We start from the raw sequence: 19167 nt of genomic DNA on the forward strand, positions 1-19167 counted from the left end.
CACTCTGCTTTTTTTTAAATCAATATATAATTTTATTATGATGATTTATTTCATTTTTTTTTTCAATGAAATGCCTACGAGCTGGCCTCAGATCATTCCTAATCCACACCAAACATTCCAAAGCCACCCATCACTTGAGGAAAACCATATGTTTCAATGTCCACATCTTAAATATTTGCTTAAAGCATTTTATTTTTGTAACATTATTTCTGATTATAAGACTAGTAAGTATTTATTGTGGAAATTATAGAAATAATATAATGAAATAAAATCACCCATAACCTAGCCAGTTAGAGAGAACCACTCTGAATTTTTTAGAGTATATCCTTATAGCATATTTTCCTATGCACTAATATGTTAAATTAATTAGAATACATGACATCACTCATTTGTGAACTACATTTTTCACTTAAAATGTATCACAGATATTTCCCCATGTCATTAAATACTTGTCAACAGAATTATTTTGAATGCCTATATACTGCACCATAGTTTATCTAACAATTTCTCTAACAAGGTGTATTTGGTGGTTTCTAATTTTCCCACATTATAAACAATGCTATGATGAACATCTCTGTAGACAATATTTGAATACACCTATAATTATTTCCTCCAGATAAATTTCTGAAAGAAGAATGTCAGGGTCAAAAAGTTTTTGTTTTTTTTTTTAACAAGTTCTGATACTTAAAGCCAAAGTGTCTTCCAAAATGGAAGTGTGTAATAAGAGTGTCTAGTTATCCATACCTTCACCAGCACTGAATGTTAGGTTTTTAACCTTCTCTAATTTGATGTTTGAAAAAAAAAAAGTGTTCTTTTAGTTTCAGTTACTTTGGCCACTTGAAAAATTTAATGTTTCACATGTTTATTAGCCATTTATATTATTTCATTATGGCTTGCTTTTTCCTATACATCATCCTTTTATTTTCTATTGGGATGTTTGTATTTATAAATTAATTACAATAGTTCTTCATATAATAAGGATACTGACCATATGTCATACATTTTACAAGTATTTTTCCAACTTAATACCATATTTTGTTATTGACAATTTTTAAATTATCAATTTCTCAAGCATTTTAAATGAAAATTTCTGTCCTTGCTTATACATTTAGAAAATATTCTTCACAAAGATTATTCACTTATATTTTCTCCTACACATTTGATAACTTGTTTCCTTTTTGTTTTTTGTTTTTATTTCATGCTTTTAATGCTTTAATCTGCAATTTATTGTAGTTTATCACGTGAAGTGAAGATTTGATCATTTTTTCCAATTGTTAAGCAGTTGTCTCTGGATATTTGTTGAATAGTATACTTCTTTCCTACTGATTTAAAAAGAATTTTTGAATCAAACCGAAAGCTTTTATATTCCAGGGCCCACTCCTTAGATTAATTTCTGTTCCACTGATTACTCTTCTACTTTTATCACAATATTTTAGGTATACATTTTTACATCTAGTATTGCAGGTCCCTCTTAAGTAGTTTTTTTTTTTTTCTGAAAGTTTTCTTTGTTGTTCTTGCCTATTTATTCTTTATATCCCTCAGATTTACTTTATTAAGTTAAAAAAAAATCACTTGAGAACTTATGTTTTGCTATGGAGAAATGCCCAGTATATATTAAGTGAAAGCAAGTTATAGAACAGTAAGTATAATATTATCCCTCCTAGAATTAAAAAAAAAGTCAGAAAGAGCATAGAAGTGTGTGTGTGGTTATGTGTGTGTGAGTACACACCTTGTAGATACCTACGGAATTTCTGGAAGAATAGACAAAAAAATTGTTAACAGTGATTACCTTTGGGGATTGGGAATGGACACTGTGGGAAAGAGGAACTTCTGCTTTTTACTATAATGTAGTCCTTTTTAGGTAGTTTGGATTTAAAATTTTACCTTAACTTCTAAACAGAATTACATTTAATTTACGAACAAAGTGGGATATCCTTATAATATTATCATTTTCCATATAAGAGCACTTTTATAAAAGTTTTACGTTCCTCAGTAAAAGTTTTGTAATTTTCTTCAGGTGAGTACTACACAAGCCCTATAGTTTACTAGTTTATCCCTAGATTTTATATAAGTATATGTAAATTATATATCTATATCTATAGATTGATATACAGAAATATAAAGATATATTTCATACATATGTATGTTGAATAATTGTTATTTGTGTATTTGTCTCATTGAAGACTATTATCTGTTTTTCTTTAAATTATTGAAAGAAATGGTTGATTTTTAAATTTTCTTGACTTTAAAAATAATCCTAAAGTAATTTGTCAGTTCAAGTTCAGGTTAAAGTTATTGGTTTACGTAGAAATATTCTAGTTTTACTCAATATAATTGTTTTTATTTATATGATTTTTAATAGCAATTATGAAGAATTCTCTAAAATATAAATGACTGCAGAATATATTACCTGTCATTTTCTGAAAAGAAATGCAAAAGAATAATGAACAAAATAATTATTAGTATAGATAGGATTTCTATGAATAATTTATGAGAACCTAGATAAGGAAGAAACAATAAATATGACCTATTTTGAGTCCTGTAGACTTTTTTCCATATTTGTAGTAGAAGATACCTATGCTATTTTTCATATTTTTCTTTTCAAAAGGAAAGTATTTTACTGCTATTATTCCTGACTATAAATATATAACATTCTCATTGTAAAAAGCATTCAAATATTATAGGAAAAAAGTATTCTCTTTTTTGAAGATCGACCATAATGCTATCATTCAGACAAAAAGCTACTGTTAGTATTTTGCCTATTCTTCAAGAATTAATTCTAATCATGTATATTTAATATATTTATAAATGAGACCACACTATACATACTATTTTATAGCCTCCTGTTTTCAGTTAATGTATAAACACTGCTGTCTTTTAATGTTCTTAAGTGCAGACCTTCATAAATCTTAGTGGGTACCATAGAAGTGTTTATTTTATTTAACAATGTTCCATAATTTATTTGATCAATACTCCATTGATCAACATTTAGTTTTCAATATTTTGCAATGAATGTTCTAAAATATCTTTTTATATTTGATACATTACTTCCTTAAGAAATTGAAATGGTAGATCTATGAGTCTGCATAATTTTAAGACTTTTGATACATAATGCCTAACATTTCACCAAAAAGTCATAGTAATATTTCTCTCAAGCCTTCCCAATACTAAGTGTTAATATTATTTTTAAAATCTTTTATTATCTGACAGGTGGGAAATGGTATTTCATTGTTCCTTTAATTTCCATAATTTGATTAGTAATGAGGTTTATCATGTTTTCATATGTTCATGGTCTGTTGTTATTTCCATATTTGTGAATTAACTATTCTATTTTATTCCTCTTTTTCTTCTGGAGTATATATCTTGTTTTTGACTTGTAAGTGGCTCTTTAAAGATTGAAAGTATGAACTTTTTTGTGATATATATTTCTTTCAGTGTGTCTTTAGTCCTTTTACCTTATTTGTGTCATTTTTGTCTTATAAAGTTTTTATGTAATCAAATTTACAAGTTATCACTGAATTCAGTGTCTTTGGTATCATTATTAGAAAGAAATCCTCTATGACAACATTAGTAAGAAAAATTTCTTCTATGTTTTATTCTAACTATATTTATGTTTTCATATTTTGCACTTATATCTTTAACCTACCTAGACTTTGTTTTTTAAGATGTAAGTAGAAATCTAACCATATTTTTTTTCCAGGCAGTTATGTCCCCATACCATTTTTGAGCAATGTGTATTTTCTCCACTAAGTTCTTGGATATAATGTAATCTAGGTCCAGATTTTATCTTCCATTTCACTGATCTGTATTAATGTGATCTGTATTAGTGAGATTCTGAGAATATTGTTCAGGTTTTTTCTGCAATAGTGCTGTGTAACAACCACTCCCCTTCATCTCAGTGTCTCACAACACCAAACATTTATTCCTCTTTCATGGGTATCTGGGTCAACTGTGACACTGCAGTGTCTGCTGGACACAAATGGACTTTACTCCAGGCTCCTGGTCAGGTATTATGACTGTTTCACATGCACCTCTTTTCAGACTGAAGTAACAGTAGCTCCCTAGAACATATTCTTCTCATGGTAAGTGGCAGGAGTTCAAGAAAACTTGGCCACATTTTAAAAATCTTAACTCAGCACATTCTCTTTTCTATTCACATTCTGTTATTCCACATGGCCAAGCCCTAAGTGAATAGGAAAGGAAAGTATGTTGCCTTCACAGGTTAAGGACTTAAAGAAAATGAAGAATTATAAACAAATGACACAATCTACCATATTGTGCTCAGTTTCCTCACTGTTAAAGTATGATTATTGTGAAGAGTCAATGATATGGATGATAAATGTCAAACACATTGCACCTGGCATCTAGTAATTCAAAAAATATACATACGCTTCCTCACAGTATACTATAGCTTTGTAAGATACTTTAATATGTGGAAAACATAATAGCTCCTACTTCACCACTATTTCTTTTATAGGATTTTTCTGACTATTCTTTACTATTTTTCCCAAATGAATAGACTTTTGAGTCCATCACATATGTTCATCTCATTGATAATTAAGGAAAATATCTTCTCAATCATACTACTTTTAGAATGTTGAGCAAGTTGTTTCAAAGCCTTACCAAGAGATGATTGAGAGATTATTCTTGGGACCCTCTAATAATCAATGTATTTTCTGCTTATTCAAAAAAGCCAAAACTATAAAGCACAAATTGTCAAATGATATTCAATTAATTGGGGTGATCAGTATCTTGAAAAAATAAAATTCGATTTAGGATAATGATTGTATAAAAGTGATGCTCAGAAGTAGCAAATGCTCATTAATATTCAGTGCAATATAGGATTATATAGTAGCGTCTAGGCAAAAAGGACAGAAGAAAATACTTTAAGGTTTATCAGCAAAGTACAAATAGTCAACGGTGTGGGAGAAAGCAAGCACGATCTTCGTGATTTCCCTAAATAACCTCAAATAGGCAAGGGACAGTTTCTCTTCTGTATCAGGTATTAATTATACTTTCGTTTGAAAATTACTCCCTGTTTTGGATCACATTTTTACAGGATATGGAGAAATTGATGAGAGTTGAAAAAACAAAAAAAAATAGCTAAACAAAAAAATAGCTAAAGAGATCTAATTTCGGTCCCTGAGGAAAGCTAAGGATTGCCATTATTTGGTCTTAAAAGGCTAGGGTGTGACTTGCTTGATATTCAATTGTAAGATTTATTTTCAGAGAAAAGATGCCGAGCAGGGGTTCCTCATGTCTAAATAAGAAAAAGATGTTTATTAAGACAGACAGTTTTATGTGACTTTGTTTTTAAATTGAAGTATAGTGGGTTTAAATGTTGTGTTAATTTCTGGTATATGGCACAGTGATTCAGTTATATATATATATATATATATATATTCCTTTTCATGATCTTTTTCATTATAGGCTATTACAAGGTATTGAATATAGTTCCCTATGTATGTGGCTTTTATAAGGAAGCAATGTTTGTTAGGTCAAGGAAACACTAGAGATAAATACCAAGAAAGATACTTAAATTTCATTTCTAGAAAGACAAATAATCTATTTTATAAGTAAAAGAACAGGCAATTATCAATCTGCTTAAAACTGTCATTTGAAGGTCAGTGACAGATCAAGTGACCCCTTCTAACATTGTGAGCCTGTGCATTTATCTCAAGTTGTCTACCACTTTAATCTGTATTATTCGTTAATGAATTAACTCAAATGTTTATTATGTGATTTCATCATAGCAATACACTGACACATTTATGCACATTTTGAATATAAAACAAATAGCACAGTTGTCTAATTTACTCTTATTTTCTCTTAATAAATAGCAATAAATATATTAGAAACACATCAGTTATGCTGTGTGGGTCATTTGGGGCTATTATTCACAAGCTTTTAATAAAATGTTGCCCAAACCCTACCCGTTCATTCTTAATTATAACATAGAAATTTGGGGTTTTAAATGTACTTTCAAGTATTACTTTGAGGCTTAATTTTAGAGCCATATATTCAAAGTTGTCTTTCAAAGACCCAAGTTTTGGAAATAAAATGCTCTCTTAAATGTTATTTGTTCTGAAAAAATGAATTTTGAAAGTGGGCATCTTCAAAGCATTTAAAAAGGGGTCTGTAATACAAAATCCAAGAAATTATCAATAAAAGGGCAATTGGGAGGAGCTGAGACATACTCTGCTTTTAGTCTTATCAGCACTGACTGTTCCATATATATATATATATATATATATATATGATGAGAATTTTTAAGAAAGAATAAATGTCACTTTTCAAAAATGTAACACAAACCTGTCAATTAATTTAGATCCAATCATAAGAAGTATGTTTTGGTAGAAAGCAAGAATGAGGTAAATTGGTTTAATTTTTATTTAATCATCTGCCAGTGATTCTGAGAAATGTGTAAATGTATGTGGAAAGCACATTAGTGTATTCCTAAGTCTTAACTCAGTGGTGTAACATTGTATTTGCATATTATAAATGGGTCAATTAATCTTTCTCAACTTTTTAAAGAATAGTCTTTCCAAATTAATGATATTATTTGCCATGATTTTATTTTGGCCCAAGTGAAGCCTTGTTCTCACTTTTCACTGCTTTACTCATTTCTACCCGATTAAACAGCCTTCACTTCTTGAAAGCCTTCCAGTGGGTTCCATGGGTTTTTTCACTGCATTTTCCAGCTATTGATAACTTCATATTTGCATAACTAATAGGCTGTCAAAGTGTGTTGATGTCTGTGTTAGTTTTGAATATCCCTTAACATTTTCTTTGCACTGGAGCTAGAGAGATCAACTCATTTGGAAGATAGTTTGTTCAAAAGTGATAGCCTTGCTGTCTTGGTCACAGAATTGCCAATGCATGCACACACATGCACAAGTTGAAATTAATGTAGGATGCCTAGTTCAAGTTGAAAGATCAAGTTAGTTTTATATTATTTTGTATTTTATTCAAACATCCATTCCTTTTTTGTAAAACAAAGGGGAAAACAGCACCATAGGACTCTGCTTTCAGAACTGATTATGATCTTAAGGGTGAAGATAATGTTTATTCTGCCCTGTAACTTACTGTCCCACCACTAACCTGCACCTGAGTTATGGCAGCACTCAATACATACTTGTTGCTTAGATGAACTAACAATGTAATATAATGGTCAAAACTGGTCCTTTGGTTCTTTGAACTTCTACATAACTTTGTTGTTTTTAAAGCTACGGTTTAAAAGTATTAGCTGGCACTTTTGTTCATTATAATCAGCAGTTTGGCAGTGTTCACCAACATTTAATACACATGCATTTGATCCAGCTTTCCAGTCCTTTGAACCTATCCTGTAAATTACTCAAACTTACTCACAAAAACAGGTATGCAAGGCTACTCACTGCATCATTATTTTCAATACAAAATACTTGAAAGAACCTGGAAGTTCATCACTGGCAGAATAAATAAATTGGGGTACATCTATCTGTACTTTGGAATACCATACAGCATTTTTAAAAGAAGGATATAGATCAACATATAAGTACATGGAAAAATCTACAAGATTGATGGTTGAGAGTTAAAAAACTGAACAAGCAAAACTCTCCAAGTAATTTATGTGATGTAAATGCAGAAGAATATGTTCTGAAGTGATAGACACCACACATTTAATCTTATTTACCTCTGGGATAGGGACATACATTGATAATAAAATGATGTGCTTTAAAGGTACTGATAAGAGCTTTCATTTTTTTAACATTTTTTATTGATTTATAATCATTTTACAATGTTGTGTCAAATTCCAGTGTAGAGCACAATTTTTCAGTTATACAGAGCTTCCACTTTTTACTCTAATACATTGGTGTATTGTTTTAATTTTTAACAATGAGCATGCATTTGTGTATTCAATAATTAAATAAACCTGTGACTTTTTAAAAACAATACTTTTTTATATAGAGAAACTCTTCCTTCATAAACAATGGTTTAAGTATAGTGTAAACTATTTATAATTATTCTCTACATCTCTGTCTTTTTTGCCTCTCCTCTCTTCACAAATCCCACCCATTACAAGGTATGAAGAGCAAAGAAAGAAAAATCTCTTAAAAAATAAAAAATGGAAATAAATAAAGATATGCCTTAAAAATGCCTTGTTCAGATTATGTCCCTCTCTTTCTTTAGTGGCAAAATAACTATTTATACACATGATATTGAGACCACCGGAGGACCTGGAGTGTTGGTCCCTCTTGGTAAACTTCTAGGGAGATGCAGTTAGTTGATCATTTCTACCAAGACTTAAAGATAGAATAGTTCTGAAATCATTTTTTGAGTGAGAAAAAATGGTTTTTTGAACATCCGATGTTAGGATTTTATCTTTTTGTCTTATACTGATTAACATCTGACTAGATTATTTTTCTTTAAGTACTTCTTCACATTGCTTTAATTCCACTACTAGGTATTAATGTTTATTAACGTATATTCCATTGTGATATAGTATTTCCTATTTGTTTGCCTACCTCATGCATGACATTATTTATTGCTGAGACTGTCTCGTCCATGCCCTTGCAATCCAGATACAAAAACAACAGAAGCATTACTCATCTCTTGTCATTTCTTACTGTCTACTTTTATATATACTTGTATACAATTTAACATTTTGTTATAAAATTATTTTCCTGTTTCTATCTGTATTATCATATGGGAAATATTTTAAATAATGAATAAGGAAGAGCAAAGCTGACATACAATGAGAAATTGCCTTTCAAAGAGGGTAAATTTTAAAATGTTATAAATGCTTAAACTTGTGCTTGCTCTATGCAAACTCTCATTTAAATTTTGAGGTTTTGAGTTCCACTTTTCAAAACTTCTAGTATCTAAGCCAAGTCTTTCATTATTTTCTCTGAAGCCTAACTAAATCTGAACAGATTTCTGTCTTGAAAAGAAGAAACACTTTTTATGATTGAGGCCCAAGGTTGTCTCATTCAACGATATTCTGAGCTGACTTCTAACGTAAGACTATTAAGAATAAATTTGGGCATCAGCTGTCCTGTTAGCCGCCACAGAATCTGATCTGGTCAGCAGAAGAACTACTAACCATATAATCATTTCATAAAACATCACTATTTTCCAAATTAAAAGGCATTAAGCTAATACGATGAAATAAAATCTAATGGTAGTTACCCCTTTTTGCTGTAACTACTCAAATTCAGAAATAGCCACTCCCTTTTCCAAGAAGAGAATTTTAACTAAACAAGGAGAAAATAAGTCCACTTTAACACATTTTTCTATTAAAACATTCTAAGGAAGAAAAAAAAGCCAGGTAAAGCCCTTAAAGCAGGAAAATACAACAAGAAATAGTGTGGCTTCTTGTTTGTTTTTAATCATTCATATTATTTTCTCTATTCTTTAAATCTACTTCTCCCTTCCTTCCAAAAGAGTTGTATATCTACAGTCAATGGAAAATGAAGACATTGTGGCAGGCCAAGTAACAAAAGATATGTTAATGATGTCTAAAAATATGGAAAATCCTCCCGAGGCCTTTCCAGTCCTTTAGAACATGGGCCTCTCCTTACATTCTATTTTCTCACCCTCCACCGCCTCCATCTTTAATCAGTAGTGCCATCATTACAGCCGGCAGAACAAACGGTGCTGTGGGAACTAGAACTTTCATTTAAATATAATGCAAATTCTAAAATAGTTGATGGTGTAAGAGGATAGACAAGTCCAAAATGAATTCACTTAAAATAAGCTATTATGGATTAATTAGTTATTCTAGTTATTTTTCTATAAGATTGCTTATTATATAGATATTTATTTGCATCTGTTACATATATTATTACATGTGAAAAAAAAAAGAACATATGCACATGAAAGGGAGGAAGTGGTCAATTGTTCCGTGTTAATCAGAAATGGCTTCTAAGAGAAAGGGACTCCACATATCTCGACATATAGATGGCTGATAATTTCACGTCAGTAGAAAGCTTTAAGATTATAATGGACCAAAGGACTACCTGAACTTTTTACTTCTAGAAATTGCAGTGTTGTCACAGGAATGATCGCTGTCTATGCAACAACTAAAAAATATAGAGAGAGAGAAAATTATTATTATATACAATTCTTATTATTGGTCTGTTCGCGTTAAGGTGAAAAACTTCCCTTCTTTGAGCTTTGTTTTAAAGCTTTATTTCTGATAAACTGGAAATAACTTCATATATGACAAAGAAACCTTTCTTTCTGTTTTCCATTTCCATTTCCACAGAACAACATGCACAACAAAAAAACAAAGTTTGATAACCGAATTCTACATTAGGATCATTTCCACACAAATCTAAATAATACACTGGGGAGTGAATAGCTCAGTGCTAGAGTGTGTGCTTAGCATGCATGATGTCCTGGGTTCAAATCCCAGTACCTCCATTAAATAATTAATTAATTAATTAATTTTAAAAAAGCACATTGAAAGAAATGTCTGTGTTGTCAGCAGGAATGAAAATTTTAAATTATTTTCCTGGAACTACAACCAGTCCTCATGTAACCTCCACTCGAAAGAGCCAAGAGCAAGATGAATGTATTCCATTTACTAAAACCACCATTTATCTTTCTAACACTGATGATTTTAGTGAGATTATACTTTTAAAAAAATAACAGACTAAAACGATTATATGTACCTGTACCTGATGAAGAAATTAATGAGACTATAAAACTAATTTTACCTATTTATTTGCTAGCCTATGTTTCTATAGAAATTGAGCTCTAAGAAATTTGCTTCTAACAATCTTTTTCATGTCCTTGTTGGGGTGAACTTGGATACCATTTCTGATATTTTTTATACTGAGAATACTTCATAGCACTTCAAAATTCAAATAATCTTGAAGATCCCATCTAGCATAACTTTGGCTAAGGGTATATTATCTACCTGTAACTAGATGTCAAAAGTAAATTTTTGTTCAATAGCAGGGTGGGAAAAGTATTCTGTTACTCTCAAACTTGGTCCACCTCTCTTAAGGGTACATTGAATAATTAACTTTATTTATTTAATTTTTTCTATTTTCTTGGCTAAACAGACTTTAAACAGTACAACAAGCCACCTAAATGGCTTTCTTTTGAGATAAGACGTCCTGTAGAGACTTTGGATAATTTTACTCAACGCTTTCTGCCTTGACCAACATGGTTATGTTCTGAACTAGAAGTTACAGGTCTTTCATGGTATCATTTTATAGGTTCTGAGGAATGGAGCTTCCACTACTTTCCTGGGAAGACAGTTCTCCAGTGTAGTCCCTCTAATTATTTAAGGTAGGTCTTCGTTTATTTAAAATAGCTGAGTTATTCAAGTTTGAAAAGCAGCTACTGCGTAAGCAGCCTGACTTAAAACTGACAAAAGCAAGGAAATTCTGGATCCATAATTCACCTTCCACTCCTTGACCCCACAAGCCGCCATATTAGCGTGATCACACCAAAATACCAGCTTGTGTTTACAGTTTCAGTCCTCCTGATGGCGGACGGGCGCGTGTACACGAGCACTCGCTCTGTGTGCACTGAATAGGATCACGATCCGGAGAGCTGAAAATGTAAACACAAGCTGGTATTATGGTGTGACTGGCGGTTTGTGGTTCTTTGTTTGAATACTTTAAAAATGGGCACCCTGGCAAGAACAAAAGAGGCAGAAAGCAGAACTGCTCTTAAATGGCTTCTCTCATCTTTGTTCCGCCTCAGGTAGACCCAAAACAACTTATCCACTTGACGGGGGTCCCCTGCAACCATTTGTTTTTGCCTAGTTGGCTACACTTCAACACAACAGTTTTGTTTTCAAATGCAGGACGTTAATACTTTGCGTTTGGTAATTCTAAATTATTTTCTGAGTATTTGCAAGCAGTACACTTCTCTAGTCATCATTTGTAGCAAAACTTTCCACGTGGCAAATTCATTGATGTGTTTGATGTGTTCAAGCAGGAACCTAAATGCCTTATGTGGCCTTGTTTTAGTATTTGTAAATCAGCAATCTTTCTTTTACCTCAAATGAGGATTGGCATCGTGGTAGCCCTATTAGACAACACATCTACCTAGTCTTCTTGCTTATGCTATTTTAGTCATTGATTATGAAGTGCAGAAGTTGACTTCAAGAGAAATGTAAAGGGTAAAATATCCAAAATTTTAAACTTTATTTTAGCATAACATCTACTTGAATTGGTGGTCCTTTAGTTTTCTCTGCATCTTTGTCATTTCTCCATCTTAACACTGAGTTCATTCATTAGATCCTCACTGTGAACTTTGATTCTGAAATAGATTTACTTGTAAGATAAAGAATGATCATATCATTTCAGGGAGAAAATTAAGACCCAGAAAGAAGGAAAGTTGAAAAAAAACTCATTTCCTGAAAAATGTCAAGGTGACTCATGATATGCTTGACTTTGCAGTAAAGTACATTGTCTTATTTTTTAAAAAACCAAAAATTTCTCTCTGAAATTAGGTATACCATCACTACCCAAAATCGGAAAGCAAAGGAACAGTGGGTAGCTTGGCAGATCCCTCTTCTTAAATAAAAATTACAAATTGATTTTACACCTATTGAGGTAGCTGTTCATCACTGTAAACTTATTTCTGACATCTGTTTCTTTTAGAATCTTACAAGTAATTGAAAAACAAAAGTGATTTTTCTCAATATAATCGAGAGGCACTTAATGTAAAGATATAAACACAAACAACTCATGGTTGTAGACAGTTTTGATGTAGACTACAGTACTTAATAAAGGAATAAGAGGGGTCTTAGCTTGGGATTTTTAATGAAATGCCACTCAAATGGAAGCAAGTGATTTCAGAAGTGTTGTCAGTCACTTTAGATTGAAAAGAAATAACAAGAAACAGCTTTTAAGATATCAAATAATTTGTACTCAAATGCTGTACTATAGCACCTTACCTTTGAATAGGCCAACAATTTACCTTGTTTGTTTAAAACCTATTGTCCTATTGTTTAAAACCTATTCACAAAACTGCACAGCTTGATTGATCTTTGCCATCTTGTATCTTGCTTCTTTCTCTCAGTCTGAGATCCCTCACCAAGAGAGCATGCAAGCATTTCACAAATTATAATAAAGGAACCACCTACATGTACATCAATACTGACAGATCTGGATCATCTTATTTTCACCTGATACATGTTCACGCTCAATTGAAAACTAAATTATGGAATGAATAGATATACGGGAAGAGTGAGTTTATCCTTATCTTACACGTATGTTTTGAGAACAGCTGTATGAAGCTATTTTGGAGATTCAACATCTATGGCAGTATGTTCAGATATACAAATAATTAATGTATAAAAATTTGGCATTTTCAAAGGTTTTATCCCCAAAATCATATAATTTAATATCTTGTGTTTTCCATTTCATATTCGGGAGAAAAAAGTCAATGCCACAGCATTCCATAGCTTTAAACTTTAGCTTTTGGTTTTAGAAATCTTTAAAAAATTCTTTATTTCAAATATATGATTGTAATTTTACAGAAAGTTCAAAACATCTTTGAGTCTGTAAACATTCTTATTACTCCTCATAATTTGCATTGACCCATCTACTTTCCAATGTCATCACTTTCCTTAGCTACTTCATGCCACTAAATCTGTTGGTAGCAAATACAGATAAACAAAAGTGCCCCTTGGGTTAGAAGACCTTTGGCAAGTTTATCTTGTGGAAACCAGCTAAGAAAGGTAAAGTGGGGGTCAGAAAAGCTGCAGCAATGGCCCAATTCTACATTTGTAGTAAAAATAAATGGACGGATGGAGTTGGATGGTGGTGATAATTGTACAACAATGTGAATGTACTTAATGCCACAGACTGTACACTTGTAATGGTAAATTTTATGTATGTTTTACCACAGTGAAAAAAAAAAAGAGAGAGAGAAAGGCTAAAATTGGCTTGATTGAGAAATTAGGGACTGACTCTAAGAACTTAACTTGCCCAGCAAAAAAACAACTAAACTACAGAAAAGATGTAAATATATCTGACAGCAGAAAAAAACAAACTTTCTTTCCAGTTCATTGGAGTAAACACTCAAGAATTCTTTGCCCCTGAAATTTTTTCAAACACAAACTATCATTTAAAATAGCCAAAGGATAGTATTAAAAGAAGACAAAGTTTATTAAATATTCTTTAGTCCCTCCTCTATATTTTTTGCAACAGGTTCCAGGCTCCCATTTTTTTAAAGCCCATGCACATGAGCATATAACTTACTTGTATGACTATTTATAACAATGAAAAGGAATAAAGTTAAAATAAGTGAAAAATAACACTGCCTTAAATACTAATGAATTTTAAGTAGTTGAATTTTTTAGAAGTAAACTCTAAGTCATACTGTAGGGCCTACTTTTCTAACTTTTAATAGCTTTCTAAAAAAATCTCAAACCTTGAAGTGCATGCAATTAGAAACATGCAACAGTGAGGCTAGGCTTAGTCACAGTACTATTTCAATGCAAGCTGCTTCTGTTTTTGGTGTCCTACAGAGAAATGGAATTAGAATGTTCTAACCTCTGCTCATTCTGTAGGTGAGAGTATAAAGCTGACTGCTTAAAAAAATGGGGTAGGGGGAGTCCTTTCTAGTCAATTCTTTCTCATGTTTTATGTATTAGGTGATTATTTTACTATGATGTGGATGATTAAGGACAAACAATTGTGTATACATAATCAGCTCCAAACACTCCTGACAGATTGCCATGAATGTGACCTCTCTGTGAGCATCAGAACATGGTTTATGCCTCATATTTGTACTATCCTGCTGGAGTTTTTTTCCCCTGCTGTATGGCTTTTAAGGCTAAAAGAGAGCAATGTTATATAAATTTATAGAATCTCAGGGTTGGATGAATGTTAAACTCATCCAGTTCAAGCACCCATCTGATGTTTGAATCTCTTCAAGTACTTACACAGCCTTAGCTTTAATAACTTAAGTGATGGTAATGCTTACTTCTGCTGAAGCATTTATGAGAACAGGAAAACTAACAAGTCAGGAATAAATTACTATTTCCTCATCTGCAAGAAAAAGTATACAATTGAGGATCGAATGAAATAACCTATATGATCAGACCTAGCACAGTGCTAGAAATATCATACATACTTAAAATAGCTAACACTTAAATTCATTTATATGTTTCAACTGTCTAGTGCTTGTAAATGTCACATAATTTTTTGAGTCCCTGGTCATCTGTTATTGCATTAAGATTGGTGTCACTGAAGTGCATTAGACTAATATGATTATATAGAACCAGGTCACAATTTTTTTAACATTGAAAAAATAAAGATAATTCTATTATATACTATATTCTTATGGTGTTACGGTAAGGGCTATGTCATGATATGTTCACATAAATATTTACCTGTTCATTTAATTTACCTCTCCACTCACTCACTAATGCTAAAATCTTATCATGGGCCATAAAAGCCAGCAGAAATCTTATGATGGCCTCAATAAATGCTCATCTTCACAAATACAAGGTTGCTTTTTGCTTCATTCAGATATCCTGATTGACTAGATATTGAGGAGTATAAAACCCTACTAACTTCTGCATCTAAAATATCCCACAGGTCTATTACTTAATTTCATATTCAGATATTTTAAAAAAACCCACAAGACTACTCTCTGGTAAAATTGCCTTCAACTATTATAGTCTCTGAGCTATGTTTTTAAATGTTCCTAAAAATTTCTAGCTCTATGATGATGATTATTATTAAAGTAATCTGAATGTAAGCAGTTTGTTGAAGACAAATTAATTCAAAATATGAATATGTAACCTAAAATTTCTTAAAGTAATTAGCAACTCTGCTTTACCTGAAAGATGCAGTTATCAGGAGCATGTAGTTTAATATCAGCACGTCTCTAATATCGATGTTATTTAAAGCCATACATTAAGAGTCATAAGCATCTGTAGTGACAGAAGAAGCATGCAGCAAAGTACTGAAAAAGTGGAATAGAATTAATTGGTTTTGGTCTACCCACTTCAAATGAGAAAATAGCAACAGAAAAAAAAATTAAACACTAAATGTATTCGTTAGGCAGGATCAGCAATCATGCTGCCCACACATGATCTGCAATTAATTTGTAAATAAGAAGATTCATCACCTGGAGGATAATAAACTCTAGTTTTATGGCCCAAAAGACTAGACAAGTAAAAACCACTAATGAACATACTGTATAAACACAGGGGCAAGAATGTACATTGCTGAGCAAGTGAGGATAACAAGGAGATTCTGTTTTGTTATTAAAGCAGACCAAAAGATACATGACACATATCTGGAGATCTTTCTGAAGTGTTAACACTGCTCAAAACAGGGTCACTTAAAAGGCATGGAAAAGTGTTACAACAAGGTAAGAAGGGCAAAAGTTGATTTTTAGAAAGAGCATTTTTTAAGAAAGGAAATATCAGTGTTTAAAAAAAAACCCTGAGATCCTTATCTTAATTTTAACTAATTTTTATAACTGTACATTAGAAAAGTCTTACTAATAAATAATAAATAATCTGATACAATTTTAATTTACCATCTTCAGATGTGACTTGGACTATGAAGAGATGTCTTCAAATATTATTTATTGAGAAATTAAGTATTAAATGGAATTTCCAATTTTGCTTTACTTTGGAAGAGGCTCTGATGTGAAAACTAATTTCTTTACTGTAAGTTACAGTTGTATAACACACCTTAAGTTTGAATCCAAAACAAAACTCTCTGTATCCATTCAAATATAAAATGTCTTCTTTAGTTCCAGCAAAGAATTCTGAGAAACACAGAGAGGTAAGAGAATCAATTGGGATGTTTATTTAAAAATACAGAGTACTAGGGGGAGGGTACAGCTCAGTAGTAGAGCTCATGCTTAGCATGGACTAGGTCCTGGGTTCAATCCCTGGTACCACCACTTTAAATAAATGAATGAATGAATAAATAAATTTGCCTCCTCCCACAAAATAAATAAATAAATTTTTAAAATTTAAAAAAGAATGTTAAAAAATATAATAAAGTCCTGATCTCCACCTCATACCAATTGAAATAAAATCTCTGAAAGTGGGGTCTTAGAATCTGCACACAGTTTAGCAAAATCCCTACTTGATTCTGATGCATGCTAAAGTTTAAGAATGACTTTACTGGCTAGTCAATATTTATTATTATCACCAAATATTTCCTTTCCATAAACAAAAATTATTTTTTAATGGACATATGGAAATAATTTTGCAAAGTATAAAAAATAGACCTGAAATTACTTTTATGAAATAAGTTCTCAGACCTGGAGTCACCTTAATGGGATCAACAATGTTATTAATGCTAAAATTAAAAAAGGAGAAAGAAGTCAAGGGAAGTCATAATAAATAGCATTCAAATTTTTGAATGCTCTAGAAATCAATTATTAATTATAAATATAATTAATATATTAAAATATATCACTTACTGAGCAACTTCAACTATCAAAATGTCTCAGTACTCAAAACAAATGTCATAGAGTATTCAAAACAGATTCAATAAAATATACTGAAGTCTATGTAATTCATTAATGTCATTTATATTTGACCTAATTCTGATAACTATATCTATATGGTTTTTTTAAATCATATTAGAGGTAGAAATATTTCAGAACAAAGTTTGGAGAAAGGAGACATTTGCTGCTGGCAGTTCCTTTTACGTAGAATCTGGGAAGAAGAGAAAGAAAACTTATTTAAAAATAACCCTACAAATACTAGACTATACAAACATACTGTAAAAATGAGCTCAGAAAGTATAGTTATCTGGAGACATTTAATGTAGGGTTAAACACTAGAATAATCTGTATATGCTGTGTAGTACTGTAACTGATGCTAATGATGATCACTGTCAATCATCAGGAAACAGATTCATATGCTCTAGTTTAAAAAGGGAGAGAAATGTATAGACCATTTTAGAAACATCTTAATCCAGGTTGTTTAAAATCAAACAATTCTTACAAATTTACAAATTTCACCTATCATGAAAATTCACTAGTGTGATTTACCTCAAAGGGAGACAAGGATTTTTCCAAATAGTTTAACTTAAAGAATGGAGATTGTGTTACTTAGACGTAGGCTCCATCTAGTGGCAAAAGGCGATAGTTTCGGGGTAACTGTGTTGTCGCTAGGTTAGGACAATGTGGAACTGGCTACATCCAGAGGTTATTGTTAAAGGCTTAAAAAATGTCTATTTTAAGTTGCACAGGTTAAACTGAAAATTATTTATTTAATTTAAAAAGAATTGAGACTAATGAAGATCACAGAGTGAGGAAGAAGTTGAAGACGATAAAGTAGTGTCAACATAAATAGTAAAGATATGGGAGGTATAAAATGGAAAATCAATACAAATAGAGTTAAATAAAAAACTTTATTGAATATTGACTATAGATTTATTATTTATTATATACACATATTTTTGGAGAATGGTTTTCTTACTTTGAGGGCTCTTTTAAAAATTATTAATATGGGGTGGAATTCTACTTTCTCTGATGAAGGTGGTCACAAGCAGTATCACTATGCATTCAAAAATTAGTCCATTGTAAGGAAAGCTGGATTTTCTGATTAATTATTGTTAACCAACAAACATTTATTAAATAAGTACTCTGTATAACTAAACAAGTTCCAGGTAATGAATCAGATTGAAAAAAAATATAGTCTCTGTTTATAATCTAACAAAATACAGCTGAAATGACAAGAGATTAATTACAACAGAAAATATTTAGTAAGGAAAGCAATTCAAAAGGCATTCAAAACCTATAATCACTGTAAAATCAAAGCTCAAGAAAGGACATACCTGCTTATTCTGGTGTTTTGTGCCAGTCTAAAAGAAAACATCTCTATTAATAGTTTATTGTGTGTGCTTATTATTTGGTTTGACATACATTTCTATAACTTCTGACACTGCTATGTTCAAAAATAATACAATATTCTCTATATAATGAATAATGTCAATTATGTGAAACCATATGTGACATTCTCTGGCTATGGTAGATATTTAGTTCCTTTAATCCTTTCATTGATATAGATAAGCAAGGTCAGTTAATAGTAAAACCTGAACAAGTAGTAAAGGGAAATATTTCATATGGGATATGATTAGACAAGAAAGGATTTAAGATATTTTGAGTAAGATCAAGAACAGAGTGATAGGATTAAAATAACAAAGAGGGAGCAAAAAGGCAAATAAACTAGGA

The sequence above is a fragment of the Vicugna pacos genome, chromosome 5, assembly GCF_048564905.1.
Source record: "Vicugna pacos chromosome 5, VicPac4, whole genome shotgun sequence".
Lineage (NCBI taxonomy): Eukaryota > Metazoa > Chordata > Mammalia > Artiodactyla > Camelidae > Vicugna > Vicugna pacos.